Source organism: Mus musculus, chromosome 16, assembly GCF_000001635.26.
Source record: "Mus musculus strain C57BL/6J chromosome 16, GRCm38.p6 C57BL/6J".
Taxonomy (NCBI): Eukaryota; Metazoa; Chordata; class Mammalia; order Rodentia; family Muridae; genus Mus; species Mus musculus.
Window position 1 is genome coordinate 24,358,578 of NC_000082.6, and position 17,914 is coordinate 24,376,491.

The following is a 17,914-nucleotide window of genomic DNA, read 5'->3' on the forward strand; positions in this document are numbered from 1 at the left end:
GCAGAATCATTAGCCAAAACTTAAACCTCGATTCTTGGAGTTTGGAAGATGAATGATAACTTCAACACTACCGATGACTTAGGACAATTAGAACATAGGACTTTTACATACAGTCACCAAGCAGAACATGATAAAGGGACAAGACAAGCCCCCGTCAGTGTCTGAATGAAGATAACAAGAGCATTTCTAAGTGGGGTCCAGAAAATATCTTGGAGAGAACCTCTGTCCTCTTGGTTTCTGAGATAAATGTTGTGAGTATGGTCTTAGGGGAGGAAATGTTAAAGAGAAATATGTAAGGAATAAGCCAATGGAAGGAGACAGTGATGCATTTCCATGTCCCTGTTGAGCAGACAAGTGAACTCTAAACAGCCATGAAGTTATGATTCCAAAGAGTGAGTTTAACAGGACCCAAAGCCACTGAAAGATTCAATATTAGAGATGAAATGTTTGAGGTGAAGGGAAACTTAGCAGAGATGGGGCCACATCTTTTCTAACAATCAGCCTTGGTATCTCCCTTGGAGGGTTGAGACAGACACCCATGGTAAAATAGTCAAGGAGGGGAACGTACCCAGGTGATGAGCCAAGGGCTCTTCCAAAGACCATGAAGGGTGAGGGAGAAAGGCTCAACTCCAACAAAGGAAACCTTCCGAAGGTATTAGCTGCCCCGAGGGAGACTACATATCCTTGGGAGACTGCCTAGCCCTGTACCAGTGACACTTGTCACTGCTAAAATGGAGGTGACTCCCAAGGTGTCTTCCGATGCCCTGTGTCTTACATGTCTTATGCTCCCTAAACTCTCCAGGAAAGTCTTCTTCCTTCCAGTCCTCCACTACCATTCACTTTCCTAACTCCCTGAATGTTGCCCTGACAATAAACTTGGTGGTAAAAAAATGTGCTTAGACAGGTAAGCTTGTGTTTCCATCCACTATTCCATGTCTGCCTTTGGTAAGTGTTCCAAACAGTCCTTGCTTTTTTTATAATCACACTTTTACAGCGCTCTTTAATGCTGCATGGCCTCATTTGTTTCTCAGACAAGCTTGCGATGAGGATATTAGAACCCGGATCCCGGAGTGAGGAGGAACAGGTCTGTGTGGAATACAGGAGTAGGCCTCTGGTCCACTCTGGTGGCCTCTCACACCAACTGGGAGTCTGCCATGCTGACTTAGCAACATTGCCACCATTTTCAGAGGAAGAGGCTGAGATATGGAAAGTCAGCTCCTTGGGTCTAAGGTCAGAGTCTGTAATGGGGCCAGATTGGCTTTGAACAGGTGACGAATATGTTTCATTAAAAAAACAAAAAACAAAAAACAAAACAAAACACCTATGCCATTCTGGATCTTTTACTAAGTGATCTGAAAGATGAAATATTCTTATCCAAGACTCCTACCACAATCACCAAGCCTTCTTACAGCTATAACAGATCTCTTCCTACTAGTAAAATAATTACAACCAAGGTCTATTTTTCAGAAATATTATTATTTTTTAAACAATAACCAATTGTTTTTATTCTCTGCATTTTTGGCTATTAACATTTGGTATAGAAAATACATTTCTTTCCTATTTCCTCTTTCTTCTAGTTGTACTATTTTTTATAAGTCTTTTTTTTAAAGATTTATTTATTTATTATATGTTAAGTACACTGCAGCTGTCTTCAAACATTTTTTTTTCCTTCCCTCTCTGGCCCCATTGCCTTGCTGTAGCTCTCTTCAGACATCCTAGAAGAGGGTATCAGATCTCATTACGGATGGTTGTGAGCCATCATGTGGTTGCTGGGATTTGAACTCACGACCTTCAGAAGAGCAGTCGGGGCTCTTAACCGCTGAGCCATCTCTCCAGCCCCAGAAATATTATAATATAATTAATTGCAATTTTATTAATAATGTTATAAGATCATTATATTATTATATGACTTTGGGCCCATGACCTTCAGTCACTCGCCTTATTAAATACTGGCATCATTTCTCTAAGTACTTTTTTTATTATTTGCTCCATAAGTAAATATTGCATAGGATTGTCAATCCATAAGTACCTAACTCTTTAAGTACCATAAGGAAATTCAATTAAAATTAAAGTGACTGAAAAGAAAAGCCAATACATCCTCTCCTTCTGGTTCCTCCTCTGAGATCACTCGCGTTTATACGCTTCAGAAACATGGCCCTAGAAATACCCCAAATCTCCCACTTAGCATCCCGTATTCATGTCATCGCCATAGCCTGGAATGCCCTTTCCCCTAGTCTCTTACTAAACTTTTAAGTTCCTCTCTCCTTGTGTGAAGCTTTCCCAAACTAACCTAGTCGAGATGAATCCAACCTCTCTCTAAGTCTTATTTCCGTGGGTCTTGTGAAGTAGATTTTAAAATTACATCTCATTCTCCTACACAACACTGTGACTTTTATAGGACCAAAAGCAAGCAGGGTTTCCACAGGCCATGCACACAGGCTCACAATGTGTACTTGGCATGAGTTTATAAAATGAATAAAATTAGCATAAAATGCCATTTCCCCTTTTCCCATCCCTTATCAGACATTCAAAGATATTCAACATGTCCCTGACAGATATTTCTGTCAGGAAGACAGGAAGATTGTGACTTCTGCTTAAAATCTGCACCTCCGGTTCCACAAACACTCTGGTGGGGGATGCAAGCTGCTTCTGCTAGAGAAGGCTTGCCAGGAATTACTAGAAATGGGGTCCAGTTCTCCAGACCTATTAGCTCATCAGGATTGCTTCCTTCCTTCTGAAAGAACATTCTGTGCAATCTCTTGTCTCCTGTTCAGCATTAAAGAGAGGGTCCGCAAACCTCAGTTGCTGGACTCTGCAGGTAGAGGAGGGGTGATGGACCTAGCAATGGTTCCTGGACTGAGAAAATAAACACCTAGCCTCAGAGTGAGCTACCTGCCCACAGGCATACGTCAAGTTCCTAACACATGGAACAAGCTTGGAATCCCTGATCAAAACACATATGTACATGTATGATATTCAAAGAATATATGTGTGTGGGCATGTGTACATACATGTGTGCGTGTGCGTGTGTGTGTGTGTGTGTGTGTGTGTGTGTGTGTGTGTGTGTGTCTGTGCACATGTGCATGCAAGTGGAGGCCAGAAGATAACTTGCAGTTATCTCTCTTCTACATCTTGAGGCTTAGGGATTGAACTCAGGCCATCAATGCTGCCCTGGCACCCCCAGGTGTGAATTCCATTACATCCTCTGAGAACTGCATCTCCTGAGGTATCCTTAGTTAGCCCTTAGTTAGCCCACTCTTCCTAAGACCTTCACTGTGTGAGTCAGGCCAGCCTTGGCCTTTGGCTGACCCTTGCTGTTAGTCATAGCTGCATCCAAATGGGTGCTCTGTATGCCTTCTCCTCAACCCAGCAGCCAAACTTTCTGCTCACCCCAACTTCCCTTATTACTTCTGTTTCTGGGTAAACTATTCATCGCCCCATAGATTTGGTCACTTATTTGTTTCTTAGAGCAAATGTGTGTGTCACCACAAGAGCTGCAGGGGGTTGGGGATGGGGGGGAAAGTTATCAACCTGTGGTCTCAATCCCTTTTGAGGTCAAACAACCCTTTTACAGGGTAGAATAGAATTTACCACATTACGTGTGTGTGTGTGTGTGTGTGTGTGTGTGTGTGTGTGTGTGTGTGTGTGTTCAAAGGGATGCACATATGTACAGAGGTCATAGGATATCAGGTCTCCTGTTTGATCACTTTCTACTTTATTTTCGTAAGAGAGGGTCTCTCACTGAATATAAAGCTGGATTGACAGCCAGCAAAGCGCAGAAGTCCTCCTGTGTCCACCCCACAGAGTGCTTAAGTTATAGGGTACACCTAGGGGGGGGCTGGGGATTTGAACTCAGTTCCTCATGCATATACAGCAAGTGTTCTTACCTGCTAAGCCATCTCTCCAGTGAAGATTTGTCCTTTTAATGACACAAAACAATAAGCACAAAATGGTAGTTTTCTCCCTGTCCCTCATCCTCTCTCTTTGCCGTCCTCCCTATTCTCCTGAACCTCCCACACGAGGCTGCAGGAATTCATTGGCTGAAGAAAGGAACCCCTTATTTTATGAGCTTACCCATACAGCTCTCACCTAAGGGTGCTCTATTCTGTCCTGCCTCTCAGTTTTATGTTCAATAAGTGTCAGAACTGGGCCATCCGACATTGCTTTTTGAGAGTCTCTGGTCACAGTGATCCCAGAGTCCTTGTTAAGTCTGAGGTGAACACCTGTTTGCTGGGAAGGAATACTTCTGCGAGGCCCAGCATTTATAGTCACAAGCACCAGAGTTTACTGAGTGCCTGCTTATCCCATGTCAGAATTCTTTTTGTGATTGCTCACCACTTCAAGAAAATTTCCTTTTCTTTCTTGGGATTTTCCACAGGGTACTCTACCCCAAAGGTGAATTTTTTTCTATTTAGGAAATAGAAATATCCCATTTACGGATTTTTTTTTTAAAGTCACAGGTGCCATTTATAGAAGGAAAACTACTCCAAAGAGAAGATCCAACTTCCCAACATCTAATTGCCCTGTATGAACTAGGCTGACTCTCTAGGCTAAGAACAGAATGGCTTAAATGAACACAAGCAAAACGGAGTTTTGAAGCTGTGGTAAGAGTAGAAGTTCTTTAGAGAGAGGAGTGGGCACACAGACCAGGACTGCAGTAAGGCAGACGCTCTGCACATCCACTCTCCTGTTCCATTCATTCATTACTACAGGGGCTCTCAGGTCAACTGTGGGTCTCAATCCTTTTGAAGGTCAAACAACCTTTTCACAGGGGTCCCCTATGACCATCAGAAAACACAAATATTTACACGGTGATTCATAACAGTAGCAAATTAGTTATGAAGTAGCAACCTAATAATTATACAGTTGGAGGGGTCACCACATCATGAGGAGATGTATTAAAGGGTTGCAGCACTAGGAAGGTCATCCACCCAAGATGTTCTTAACATTCCCACTCAACAGGCTCCCAGACTCCTGGAGGTTGTTCCATCTTTAAAGGATATTGACTTTAAAGAAATGCCTTAAGTTGGTGAGGTTGAAAGGTCTGTCTCTCTGTAACCTTTACCACTGGTCAAGTTCTGGTCTCTGGGAGCTTGCTCAACCATGCTCCCCTTCTCTGCAAGACACACCAGGCCTTTGGCAATAACAGATATAACTGTTTAGGTTGCTTCAAAATAAAGAATACTAACAATCATGATGACATGGTTTTCAACTATCTCACTATAAGTTCTCCAAACTGTCAAGCAGGGTGTGAGACTTGGGGGATAAATGAATCCCATATGAGTGTGCATCCAGTGACAAGTGGCATTCCATATGCAGATAACAAGAGGTTTTATGTAGGGTAAGTAAAATGTTGTACAGAGAAAACTTAGAAATGATATAGTCTACAAAAAATTATTTTGCTACTACCACTGATTTACTATTACTACAGTAACAACAAATAACAGCTGATTTATTAAGTCAGATCATTCGCTGCTTGTCTCCTGGGAAGGCAGCTCTCTCTTGCTCTGAAAACCACGTTGTTGTGTATTCAGCCAGACCTGGTTCATACTGAGATCACTACACACTGCCATATCAGTATACAGAGTACCCTGCCTTCATTTCCCTAATTCTTGTCCTGTCCTGTTTGGTTGGGGCAATTACGTTTGTTTCTTTTATCTTATCTTGTTCCCTTGACCCTACTCAGATGCTTTTGGACTATGACTCAGCCACGAAAACCAGTATTTGCTATGCTTGGCTTCATATCAGAACCATCTTGGAAAAAAAAAATTTTTTTTTAGTATAGATATTTCTCCCGTGTCTCATTTTCGAGATTTTGAGTCATTCACTCTAGGGTGGGGCTAAGAGTCTGTATCCAAAACAAGCATCGTAAGTGGTTTTTATCAGTCAGGGAAGCAGGCTCCTCCCACCTGCTTTGGCAATCCAGGTACACACACAACCTCTTTGGCTTGGTTTCACCTGCAAGCTTGATAAGCATGATTTTTCTAGGGAATTTCCTGAAGACTAAGACTCTATGTAGGGAAAAGAATCAGTGGTGACTCAGGTCTTTTGCATGCTGTTAAGGTTTTCTTTCACACTTTAATTTTTCTTCATCCTATGGGAAAAATATAGATATCTATACTATAGGTGAGCTAGGCATATAGAATATCAAATATACAGAAATTACAAAGTGTCCAATTTCCTTTCTATTAGGCAGGATCTTGATTAAATCAGCAGTGTACAATCTGGCCAAAGACAATATCTGAACATAGAGCCCCCCAAAAGAGACTAAGTATATAATATATGCAAGTTAAAGCCTATTTACATCCTCTATGTAGCTAATATCCAACCTCTTAATTTCACAGGGAAGCTAAAGTGAATGAGGAGAGTTCTTCCAGGACCAGAAGGAGCCCTGTGCCTCCTTGTTCTGTCTCGTGACTCATGCATTTAGTAAATACATATTGAGAATAGTCTATGTGTTAGGCCAACATTATTGGAGGAGGATGAGACATAATCCTTTGTCTCTTGCCTGAGGCCCAGTGAGATAAGACCTATACCTGTGTGCAAATAACCATGCCAGGTGGGTGGGGATGAATAGAAAAGGAGCAATAATGAGTCATATAGTTTTTACATTCTAAAGAAACACATGCATCTTGCACATAAAAACATTAGTTAACCATGGTAGCAAAAAAAAAGAAATAAAGAAAAAGAAAGAAAAGGAAAAGAAAAGAAAAAAAAAACATGTGACTTATTAAATCCAAGTCTGCACTCATGTGATCCCTTCAGATATCATAGGGGAGGAACCTTTCCTCCATCTTTAACCCTCTGTGCAATATCACATACACCAGGATACTCACCTCTGGGGTCAGATTAATTTTCTTTCTCTTAAGTTCGGGGCATGTACGAGTACATTCGTGCTATTTCTAAAGACCCTTTCAAAAGTCTTAACTCTCTAAGGATTGATGTTCTTCAAACAGGTGTCTGTCGAAAGACGTTGCCCACATTACCAAGGCTGTGGTCTCATTGTTATGTACCACTTGCTACAGAGAGCCAGGGGTCACTTCTGTACACAGGCCCTCGGAAGCCCTGTGTTGAAGCTTCACCCTCATCGTTCTCAGAGGCAGGCATTTCCAAAAACAAAATGTCATCTTGTATCTGAGGTTCAAAACTTTATCGCCTCTGGTGAGACGGGATTCTGCTCACTTTCCATCATGAAGGTATGTAGCGTGCCCTGGAGTGCACACTGATGGATGTGCCTGTTGGTCTTACGGCACATTAAAAAGCATCTCCTTAAACTATGATTCACACTTTCCCTTTCAGCCTTTCTGGAGAGTTTTGTTCATGAATCAAATGAGGAGGCTGATTGCGCTACTATTTTAAAAGAGCCAATTAAAAAAGTTCATTAAGCGATACTGGAGGGCTTTAGTGAAGATTGTGGAAGTACACAGCTATACACAAAATTAACAAGCTGGAAGCTGCAACTGGATCTGAGGGTAGAATGTGTTCACTGTTACAAAGCTCGTCTTTTAGAGGATAATTGTGTTCTCCTCTAGAGGACAGAAGTGGGTTGTTAGAAGGGACCATATTAAGATATAGAACAGTACTAGATGTTCACTGACAAAGGTTTATGATTGTCTCTTTAGAAGAAAAAAGAAAGCTGGACTTGAATCACACAAGTAGGGCTTGACCAATCGTATTCTAGGACTTTGACTCTTTAATGAGCAAGGATCAGGGGCCAAAAGGTAAGACAATCGAAGTTCAAAGCAACTGCAGTGGACCAGATTTCTCCTGACATATGACCTTGAATGCAGATCTTTGTCTCCTGTCTAAGCCCATTCTTTTGGTCGTATAAGTGGTCTCAACTAACCCTCTTTGAATGAAAAAACAGAGTCCATTTTGGTGCTTGCAACCAATGACCCTGAAAGAAGGTGATTTGTCCTGTAAAATGTGCAGGACAAATGGGCTTTATTTAAGTGTCAGAAAGATAAATGGTTTTGTTGTTTTTTTCTTTTTCTTTTTGGAGACAGGGTCACTAGTGCAGGCTATATAGCCAAGGAGATTAAGATAATCTTAAATCTCTCATTTGCCTGCCTCTAGCCCCTGATTACTGGGATTATAGGTTCGGCTACAATGCCCAGTTTATGAGGAAGGTAGAGTTTGAATTCTGGGCTTTACGCATGCTAGACAAGCACTCTAACAACTGGGTTAAATCCCTAGTCTCCTACCCACCTGTAAACATTTTCTACTGGATTATAGAAAGATGGTGTTTATAGTATTATGTTCCAACTACATACTGTTCAAGAATGGGACAGCTCGCTACACAAATGCTACAAACTTCTGCTCATCAGAAAAGGTGAAACAAACAAGAAGTAACCATTTGTCAGAGACACTCTTGGGGTGATTTCTGATTCCGGCCAAAGAAAGGACCAGAAATCAGACATCAAGCATTAATTAGATAGTCAAGTACTACAGACCAATACTCTCTAGTCCTCTGGCTATGCATCATCAAAGGCTCGGAGGTGAAAGAAGTCTTGGGTCACTAGCCATCTGCCTGTTGAAGAGCAGGCCAAGTGGACCACATCCCACACCATGACTTAGGGGCTGCTCTGGAAGGGAATCTCATGATGCCTAACACTAAGCTCTTTCCAGCTGGCTCCCATCACCTTCCCTATCACCTCCAGTCCCACGTGGCAAGCTGCTATCTTCTCAGCAAAAGCCTGAGGAGGGCTCTGCTCACACCCTCCGAGAGGTGTCTGTGACGCTCCTGTGTGGGGGAAGCTCTCACACAGTAGTTCTTGCTTATGCCAAAAACACCCTGGGAATAAATAAAGCCCCTCCCTATTCTAACACCTTCTAATCATACCAAAAATGCACGCGAACAGAACAGGAAAAGCTTGAAAATAAAACTAAAGGAGATAGGGATTCTCTGCTATTGAAAGAAATTCCTTAACACGCATCACCCAGGTAATAACTACTTCCTTTGTTGGATCTCATGCAAATTTTTAGAGCTAGAAATGGGGAAGGTGGTTGGGAGGGGCTAGTAAGTAAGTAATCTAAATTCCTGGGTCAGGAGTGAGCATGGAGCACCGAACAGGCAGGCATCTGGCCAGGCAAGCGAGTTTTGGAAATCAGAATAGTTCTTTCCCCCAGGGACTCCCCGAGGGGGAGGTGGATGGGAGGTGTTGCCCAGCTGATACAAATTATGTAGAAAGAGAACACTAAATCAGCATTCTTTTAAACTTTAGGAAAGAACTATTTCCTGCTGCCTAAGGCTTCCTCCGGGAGAGCTAGAGTCTAAGGACGTGCTTCGAGCTGGGTCACCCATTTAGGAAGTGGGTGAGGGACCCCTTAACCTACTAACTTCACTTGTAATGTAAGGCAAGTGAACTCTGTTATTTACTTAGTTATCTAGAGGACAAAAGAAATTTTAGTAAAACTCTGAGCCCCATGCCTGATCCAAACTCAAGGATAAATGAAACGTCATTAAGGTTGCCATTTTCTGCCCTACCCATCACATCCTTCTGCCCCCTATGAACCGAATCTGAAAAGCCCGGTGAGGTTTATTCCTTGGATTCGAGTTTGTTCCCTCACTATCGAGGGCATTCTGACAAAAACAGCCAAGACTCTTGCAGACTGGACTATACTTACTTCTGGTAAGAAAGTTGCACAAATGATGGTCCAAGATGTTATGGGTGCTGCGTTAATTGTGCAAATTGTTTTGCATTCTAGAAATCCTAAATGAGGAGGGAGGGGTTCTGCTATTGTGAGAGACATGCTTTTTTGCTTTGAGTCAGTAAAAGCGATTGATATCTGAGTACAAACATGAACTTTTGAAAACTTCCTCACATGAAGCTCAGGTGTTATTCTATCTCAGGAACTAGTCAGGAATCCAGTCTGCCCCATTTTTAAAAGATTTATTTCTGTTATTTAATTATTATATATGTGTGTCCATGTGAGTATGCAGACATATGCATCCGCTCAGAGTCTAGAAGTGGAGGTTAGACCTCCTGGAGTTGAAGTCATAGGCAGCTGTGCAGATACTAGGTAGAAAACCTGGATCCTCTGCAAAAGAATCAAGTGATCTCCGCCACACACACAGCTGCCAGTTGTATAATGGTTAGACTACTGTGATTATTATGTTACTTAAGCTCTGCCTTCAGCTACCTCTAGCTTTTGAGTTTATTCCTATCCCTCTGGACTTACAAGGACAAACTTGTCTCTCTCTTCTGTGAGTTACCGATGGAAGGAAGCCAACGCTTTTTTAATACTAGTGCACAACGATTTATATAAGAATATCAAAACATAGACCATTTCACTCTCTAAAATTAACCATGAATCTGTTTATGGTGACCATGGCAACAAGTAGGCATATATATATATATATATATATATATATATATATATATATATATATATACATATATATATATATATATACACACACACACACACACATACATATATAGTGTATAATCTACCTGTGGCTTAAGTTCTAACAGAGTTTTAGGTTCACAAACATCAAGATTGAAGATGTTGATTAGACCTCATAGGTCTGTGTTAGGGTATTGACAGGCATGCTGATTCCAGGCCCAAGTTCACCACTTGTAAGAAATAGAAGCTGTGGTAGAGTGTTAGAGCCAGCAGTGAGGGACAAAACCTGCTTTTAGATGTGTGTGGAAAGCAGGGCTTTGCATTAGTTTCAGTGCTATAGTTTCTATGAATGAATAATTTGAGTTGCCATAATTTTACACATTTTTGTTTGTTTGTTTGTTTTTTGAGACATGGTTTCTCTGTATAGCCCTGGAACTCACTCTGTAGACCAGGCTGGCCTCGAACTCAGAGATCGCCTGCCTCTACCTCCCAAGTGCTGGGATTAAAGGTGTGCGCCACCACTGCCCGGCCAATTTTGCGCATTCTTTAAAGTGAAATCACAGTGTAAAAACAATTTAAAAACAGGTCACACTGAAGTTTGTGATAATGACCCTCAGGACCTTGTTTCTCTCTCTCTCTCTCTCTCTCTCTCTCTCTCTCTCTCTCTCTCTCTCTCTCTCTTTGCACAAAGAAAGAAAATTTATTTGGTGAAGATAAACATCATCCAAAAGAGACTTGATAGACAAGATGCTGTGACCAGAGAGCATAGACAGGCTGCGATCAGAGAGCATAGACAGTCTCGAGGACCACAGAAATCTCCCACTGACCAGGTACAGGCTCAGGATATAGAGAAGAACTCAGCCATTCAGCACCACCTGAACAAAGCTCTCCATAGTTTATACCACCATTGCTGTCCTCACCCTGTCCCCAGCATTTCTACTTTTTCCTCCATCATTTTCTCACCCAACATGACAAGGACATGATGAATTTCAGAACCCGTGACACGTACCATACTTTTCCTTCCCAAATACAAGAAGGCTTCCAACATAATCCTCATGGGTTCCTTGGTCCTTGTTCTTGGCCACGGTCTGCAGCACGGACAGAAAGTGCTCAAAGTCCAGCACGTTGACATCCATTTCATCACTCTTGGGGCTCCCCTTACCTTGAGTACCTCGGCATTGGGAGGGTTCTGGCCCAGGGCCTTCATCATATCCTCACATTGGGTGCACAGGATTTTGCCATCTTGGTTCTGTTAAACAGCTGGTAGGCCTCCTTTAATTCTGTGGCCTGGTCCCCTGGGAAGTCACGTGGCTTGGCCACTCAGCTCTGTGGGACCTTTTCTGTCAGTAATGACCAGCTCTAAGGATTTTTCATTTCAAACCGTAAGTGACTTGGTTTGAAAGTACTTGGTAAAATATAAAATGAACTCTAAGTGTAGAGGTTATTAAGAAGCGCATTGAAAAGCACATTCAAAGTCTGTGAGTTGAAACATCCCTGCAAAAAGCCAAAATAGCTTCCAGGAAAGCACTGGCCTTCTATACTGTTTTCTGTGGTGAGTTTGTAATGACCCTTGTCATACTAGACTCTTTTTAAAAATCCAGAAAGCTTATTAATAGCCCAGATACTTTCACCAAACTAAAGGGGCTTCAATGACACACACTACATATGCACGGATATCAGTAAGCATTTTCTACCTAACAAACCCATGTGAAGCTGAGTGACATAAAATAATTAGCACCCCACTATTTCTTGGTTAATGATTTGGGCTGGGATCAGCTGCAAAGGTCTTCTGCTGACCTTGCCTTGGTGTGCTCAGAGAGCTACAGTCAATAGGTCAATTTTTGGCTGACTGGTTCTGTCATCTAGATGATATGTCTCTGGAACATAGCAAGTTGGCCCAGGCTTTTCCACATGATTGTTGAGGTGTGTGTGCGTGCATGTGTGTGTGTGTGTGTGTGTGTGTGTGTGTGTGTGTGTGTGTGTGTTTGTGTGTACATCTATATGAGAGACTAGGAGAAAAGACCACACATCTCCTTATTATCTAAGATTAGAAGTGCATGGTATCACTTCTGCTGCCTTCCTCTATTGGTCAACACAAGGCCAGTTCAGATTTTAAACAATCAGTAAACTCTAATTCTTCATGAGAAAAAAATAGCAAAGTCATATTGTGAAGGTATATGCATATGGGGCAGGTAAGATTATCATTGCCACCTAAGAAAAGTATGATTGCCCAAATTAATGCCAACTTTTGCTTAAAGATTAAATTTGTTATTTTTATTCCCTGATATTTCAATGATGTGCAGTATGTTATTTAAAAAAAAAAGCAGTTTGTGAAACATATGCAAGTCATAAAGAAAGTGAAAATAAATTCAAATCTTCTCTAATCTTTGCTAAGAGCTTGTTTATGTCTAGCCCTGCCTTGACACATTAGTTAACTTTCTCATCGCTATTGCAAAACAGCAACTTAAAGGAGCATGGGCTAGTCTTGGCTCCCAGTTTGAAGGTGCACAGTCCTTTGTGGTGGGGAAGGTCATGAGAGCAAGAGGATGAAGTGCCCGGTCACATTGCATCTGCAGCCAAGGAGCAGAAAGCAATGGATGCTGGTGCTCAGGTTGCTTTCTCCTTTTTCAATCCAGGATCCTACCAGATGGAATGGCACCACCCGCAGAACATAACCGGTAGGCTCCTAGTGCTTACATATGCTCACAATGACCTTATGAGACCAGAACTATTACGTCTGTGCTGACAAGTTCAGAGTGATTAAGGGAGTTGCCAAAGGTCAAAAGTCAGGATGTGTATGCACATTGCAGCCAGTCAGGTTTAGGCTAGTCCTTTTTTGTTTGTTAGTTTGTTTGTTTGTTCATTTGATTTCTGTCTTGGTTAGGATTTTACTGCTGTGAACCAACACCATGACCAAGGCAACTTAAGAACATTTAACTGGGGCTGACTTACAGATTCGGAGATTCAGTCCATTATCATCAAGTCAGGAACACGGCAGCATCCAGGTAGGAATGGTGCAGGAGGAGCTGAGAGGTCTACATCTTCATCTGAAGGCTGCTAGGAGAATACTCATTCCAGGAAGCTGGGATGAGGGTCTTAAAGCCTACACCCACAGTGCCACACCTACTCCAAAAAGGCCACACCTACTCGAACAGGGCCACACCTTCTAATAGTGCCACTCCCTGAGCCGAGCATATACAAACCATCACAGTTTCATTGGTTGATTGGTTTGGTTTTTAGATAAGGTTAACCAAAAAACCAACCAAACAAACAAAAAACAAACAAAAAAATTCAAACAAACAAAAAAACCCTTAAGATATCTTTGAATCACAATCTCCACTCCCCACATAGCTTCTTAACTGCTAGGATTACAGACATTATGGTACTACACATGTAAGGCTAGGTTCCCTTTTTAGTTTAATTTTATCATAACTTTGTTTTAAGACAGGGTCTCACTATATAGTCCTGGCTGGCCTAGAACTCACTATGTAGACCAGGCTAGCCTCAGTGTCACAGAGTTCCACTTGTGCCTCCTGAAAGCTGGGACCAGAGGCAAGTGCTATGATACCTGGCTATTTTTAAAAATTAATTTGTATTGATAAATTAATACTGCTTTTGACAATTTCATAAATCTATATATAATATATTCTGATAACTCAGTCCTTGACACTCTTTCTAATTATATCCTACCTTCCCTATCGGCCTCCCTTTCGCCTGCCTGTCTCTTTCATGCCTTTTTGTTTTGTGTTATGACCCATTTAGTTTAACCATGATCAGGTATCTCACCACTGGATTGGAAGTATTGACTGGAGCCTCATGGGGTCACTGGTGAGTTCAAAACTTAAGACACTTATTTCCCTACTCTTGAATCTATCAGTCAGTAGCAAATAGTTCAGCAGCGAGCAGTGGGGTCTCTTATTTGTTCCCATTCAGGCCTGACTATGGTCAGGCCCATTCTTGCACAGGACTCAGCATGTGGCTGCAGCTGCTATGAGTTTGTAATTGCAGGTGCTATGTATTGCCCAAAAGATGACATTTAGCTCTCTTCTAGCTCTTCTATTCTCTCTTCCTCCCTCTTCGGTGATGTTGCTTGAGCCGTAGAGGGAGTAATATAAACATCCTGTTAGGCATGGGTATTCACTCACTGATCATTTGATGCCTTGTACAGCCATGAGTTTCTTCACTCTCCACCAGTCATTGGAAGGAAGGACTCTCTCATTAAAGCTGAGAGTACAATTTCTACCCCCCCCCCAAATTTAGAGGACAGCCTGACACTCTACCAACTTATTTAAATAACAGTATTCTGCACCTTGCTAAGACCTGGGTTCTCCTGTACCATGGCTTTTGGATCAGAGTCACAATAACAAGAATGAAATCCCTGCCCATTGCAGAGTGAGTCTACAATCCAGTCAGAGAACCACTACTCACCTAAGCTTAGTGCCAGCTGCCAGCATTGCACAGGTGGGCATAGCTTGCTTGGCAGGATGACCTCATGGGTCATAAGGTTCCCATCTGGCAGAGCTACAGATGCCTTTTCTTCTTCAGCAGTCTGCACAGCACCCCACAAGAGCTAGTTGGTAAAAAGGAACCTCCCAGTTCAGTTTCAGTCTGCTTTTTCTATATCATGCCTTCCAGGTAGAGCTGTCTTCAGCAGTAGGGTTTTACCATTTCTTTTCCTATGGATCACCAAGAGGAATAACAAAACCTGTCATGTTTTGAGTGCCTCTGTGATCTTCCTGACCAACAACTCATAAGAAGAGATCCCACCCCTGGCGCTGGGATGTTTGTTTAATAGCCCATGACTTCTGGCTCTTAATCACTCTGCTCATCGCTTCTTAGGGGAAACATGACTTAAGCATAGGATTCCTTTAGCACAGATGGCCTTGTATCACATAGCATCCACAAGGCCTTTTATAGTTTTAGTACCCCTTCGGTATACATAGGAGATTAGGTCCAAAATTTCTCACAGATAGCAAACAATGTGAACGCTCAAGTCCCTTACCTATAATGGCATGATATTTACATCTAAGCTACCTATATCCTCCCCTGTACTTTAACTCTCTAAATTACTTGTAATGCCTAATACATTTAAATGCTATGCAAATAGTTATTATACTATGTTGTTTAGAGACTGGCAATGGAAAAAGTTTGTAAATGTTAAGTACTCATTCTTTTAAAATTCAAGTAATTTCATCTATAATTGATTGACTGTGGATAAGGACAACCAACTGCACAGCTGTCACTTATGTTCTGATTCAGTCTTTCTAGGGTGACATTCACAGAAGAATCAAGTTAAAATAGAAAATTTAAGTGTAGTAGAATTGAGAAATGAAGTAAGAATGAAAATGTAAAGAATTAGGACAGTTCTGTGAGTGTTGCAGGGTATGGGAGTATTTCTGGTGGGAATCTAGATGGCTACATGGAGAACGGAAAATAAGATCCCCGCCCTCCCCCCCTCTCCCCACCATAGGCAGCTGGGATAATGCACAATAATACAAATGACCGCCTATGGTAAAAATAACCAAACAATATCTGTGCAACGTTTCTAATTATCAGACTCAGCATTACTGACTACAATAAATGTGTGATACTCCTATCACAAAAGATTAAAAACCATACTCATGTGTTTGTGTGGCTATGGGTATGTGCGGGGGGTGGGGGGGTGGGTTGGGGGGTGGTATGTGCATATGAATATAACCACAGGAGCCAAGGGTATCAGATTTCCCTGGAGCTGGAGCTACAAACAGTTGTGATCCATCTGATGTGGGTTTTTTATGTTGTTGTTGTTGTTGTTGTTTGTTTTTTGTTTTTTTGTTGTTTTTACCAATTCTGGCCCTGTACGAAGAGTAGTGCAGGCTGTTAACTGATGAGACCCCTCCAAGGCCTCTCTTGATACTTCTAACTACAACACATTAGAAACTCAACTCAGCCATCATTGATAGGAAGACCATATAGATATGTCAAAACTATCAATCATAACATTGTAAATAAATGTTGGCTATCCATGGTTACATGGATGGTAGGTTTTATGATGTGTGCTCTATACAGTTTGTAATATGGCTATATAATATACAGAAACCGAGTAGAGTTTCGATATTCTTTTCATTGAATGTCTTAAAAGTGGGTCATTTAATTGGAGCCAGAGACACACACTGTAAAGAAAGTAGAGCTTTTCTAAACTTTCAACTGCTGCCTGAGAAAATGTAATTAGTGACTACTTGTCACAAGGAGGGGGCTCCTTTCGAAGCTGGGCTTGCTAAGTCATGGCTGCTCACGGCCTAGGTCTCAAGACAGAGGTTAATTGGGGACAGCTGTGGCTGCATAAGGCATGTCTTCACTTGAGAAGGCCAACCGCTCATAGAGAACACCTTTGGCTTTTAGTCTTCCCAGAAAGACTCTGTAGGACAGCAGTGCTGTGAGAAGGGAAACCGACTCAGACTGAACTCTGTGTAACTTGCTCAGCATTGTAACACTAATCTCGGTGCTCTGATGCTCTAACGCTTGACCAACAGAAACAGAAGCTTCTGCAACCAAAATGGGGCTTCAGTGTCAGTTTAGAGCTGTAGAAGGCAAGACTTGGGAAGGGCTCTAGAAATCTTTCAATCCAAACTCATTTTTTTTCTAACTTTAGAGTGAACTATTTTTCTAGAACCAATGAAGTAACTGATGTTCCCAAGGTTAGAGTGTGTGTGTGTGTGTGTTGTGCCTGTATATGAGTGTGTGCCTGTGTATGTGTAAAACAATTTATAACTTCAATGTATCAGATCCAAAAGGAAATACATGGGACCACAGAAGCAAAATATATAAGAAAAGTAAATAAGTCCATAAATATTGTAGTTAAAACAAACAAACAAACAAACAAAAAACAAAAAGAAATCTTTGAGGGTCAGGAGAGATGTCCGAGCAAGTATGAGCATAGTACTATTGCTCTTGCAGAGTACCAGAATTTGTTTCACAGCCTCCACATTTGGGGACTCACACAACCACTTGAAATTACAGGTCCGGGGATCCAACACTCTCTTGCTGTGGCAGACATTTTTTCTCAAATGCATATAGATGAACATACACATACATACACAGACACATAAAACCTTAAAAAGAGAAAACTAGTGGTATCTAGAGATTTTTCCTTTTTTTTTTAACCTTCCATAGCTTTTGACACTCACTGTTTTGTTATCCTAAACAAATGCAAGGAAGTGGCCACACAGGTATACACAGGCACACACTCACACACAGGGACACACAAACACACCTTGGGAATGTTAGCACTGGGGAGAGAAAAGATAAAAAGTGACAAGGACTAACATTCCCTTTGGGACTTGCCCAAAAATCCAAGAGAAATGATCAATCATCTACTTAATGATGCATATTACCATTGGGTGTTTTCAAAACACCAAGAGGCCTTCAAGAGCTCACCATACTGTATTACTAATGCCACTTCCATGACTACAGCTACTACTGTTCCGTAGCAAAACAGTTAAGAGGCATATAGTCCCAGGGATCCTACGTGATCACTTCTCCAATCCTGAGTCCTTAATTGTAACTCCCATCTTTGTCCATATCC

General features: G+C 41.7%; 1 pseudogene; it reads right to left on the reverse strand.

Annotated features, from left to right (window-relative positions):
* Positions 1-11,207: 11,207 nt before the first annotated feature.
* Positions 11,208-11,732, reverse strand: Gm41434 (annotated as a pseudogene).
* Positions 11,733-17,914: the final 6,182 nt, after the last annotated feature.